The following is a 2,379-nucleotide window of genomic DNA, read 5'->3' as shown; positions in this document are numbered from 1 at the left end:
GGGAGAACCATGTTTGGGTCTGGGTCGCGCTTGTTTTTGGCTTTTTTGAACAGATGGGATGCGCTTGTTTGAAATTTGGGGAAAGTACAAACTTTTCCCCCCTCTTAAATTTTGGAGCTACTGCGGGTTGGGGGTAGGATGGTAATCCCAGGTGTCACAAATAGTAGGCGGGAGCGATTTCGGCCGCGCGCATGTGTGCTTAGGCGGCCATTGTGTATGAATGTTTTTCGGAGGCGGTTGCGTGGCGTCTAGATGAAGCTACAAACCTACCCTGATTTAGACCTTTGGACATCGGGCCGGTAGGTTTCACGGGTCGGAGTTAGAAAAGTAATTTCCTTCTACTACCAAACATTGGTCTCACGCAGTTTTGGGCGAGTAGAGGCTCTTTTGGCGCTTCGTTCGAAATTTTGAAACAAAAGCATTCATGTTTACAGTACTCTTGAACTTTGAGGATTGACCTAAATAGACAACGTTAAATTTGACCTTGTATGTTTGAAAACCTCATTAAATTATCCGCTTCTTTTTGAAATTTTTACACATGAAAATCCTATAACTAGGATTATTTTGGAATGGAGGAGCTAAATTTGAATCTATTTTGTACACGACTATATATGCTATTATGTACAAAATCAGAGCAAAGATTGGTGCCCCCATAATTTAGGTATGATTTACAAATGCCATGATACCGAATTCAAATAATTGAATGGACTTCGTGTTGAATTCGATTTTTTAAACCACCTTAAGTTGAATTCAAATGTATGCTAGTTCATAGCTAGTTATTTATAATGTTCATTGTGTAACTTTCGTATGTATAATGTGCTTTACACACGCAACATGAACTATACTCACGTTTATATTTGATTGCTAAAGTGATGCATTGTCTAGAGTTCAAAATTCTAACTATGTGGATCAATTATGTCGAATAATAACATAGACATGCTCAAATTTGATAGAATCTAGATGTCTGATGGATCAATGACCGTTCCTTACGCGAATTGCAAATATCATGATCCCATCCTAATATTTGGACACAATTTATATCTTTAATCAATGTGTACATCTGTCTTTTACGTGTAGTTTCACTCTCCATCGGTGGTCTCTCACACATGCTCACACACTCTCTCCCGAGGTGTCTTTCTCGCAGACATGCTCTCGATATAACCCTCCCTCCCTCTAGTAACCATTTGCGGCTGTTTTCACTAACCTTTATCACAAGCACTCTTCCTCTCACAAGCATACACATGCACAATCCGCATCGACCCTTTCTATATACATAGACCTGCCTACGTGTCTCCTGTACGCACATTATCTTTAGGCCTGTCTCTCACACATTGTCTCACACCTCTCTTCCTAATCGACGAGTATGATTCTAGCAGAGCATTCTGTAGGATGCCCCTTAAAGTTAGGTTGGATGAATATTAATATCAGAGATAAGGGGTTACCTTAGTCTGAGAACCTAGGGTTACAAATCCTAGCTGGCTTTGTCAGTGGACACAGAGTCCTTCACAATTCTGCTATCTTTGTCTTGTACGACTAGTCATCCATGTGTCTCCCTAAATGCGTCACGGGCCGACCAATGTGGCGCAAGACGGAACCGAACCAAGGGCCTCACCTTGACCCACCGGACCTCACGTGGTGACACACCCTCTGCCCCCAGGTCTCGTTATCTTCTCACACCCACACATACCAACACAGACACCACACAAAAAAATTCTCCTCGTGCCTCTATCCCCTCCCCCGTTGCATATACACACTCAAGGGAATCTCTTGCCATGACATCGTATTCATCTCTCTCTCTCTAGACCTCTCTCATTTCTCGTGCTATCTCTCCCACGCCCCCGCCGGCCCCTCTATCCATGCCTCTCTCGAAAACGTAATACACACACATACCTCTCTAGGCCCTGTCAAATACATAAACTACACATTCACACTTGTTACATCACGTACCCCATTGATCTAAAAAGCCCTTTCTTCATGTTTATTTCGCATACAACATTCCTTTTGAATAAAGTGTGGCCAAAAAATTTATTTTAGAATTTCTACATATATACAACATTACAAAGTTATATGGAGGAGTATGAACGTTGATTTGCATTGCATGGTGACCACAATGATATTAATTCCGCACTGTGAATTTTTATATTTTATACTATATATAAAGTTAGTCATAATAAAGAGAAATGAAGAGCATCTCTCTCTCCATCGCATACACCCCCTCTACGCCCCTTTCACGTACGCACACAAACTATCTCCAGGTCATCTAAAAGTAAGCCCCCAACACATTCACGCATGTTTCATATTTCTTTCGCGATATATATAGTGACGTTCATTGTATTTGAAGCGAAAGCATGATACGTACATTGGACTTCATAATCCACT

The sequence above is a fragment of the Triticum aestivum genome, chromosome 7D, assembly GCF_018294505.1.
Source record: "Triticum aestivum cultivar Chinese Spring chromosome 7D, IWGSC CS RefSeq v2.1, whole genome shotgun sequence".
Lineage (NCBI taxonomy): Eukaryota > Viridiplantae > Streptophyta > Magnoliopsida > Poales > Poaceae > Triticum > Triticum aestivum.
The sequence above is the reverse complement of the archived record's forward strand: the minus strand, read 5'-3'. Positions refer to the sequence as shown.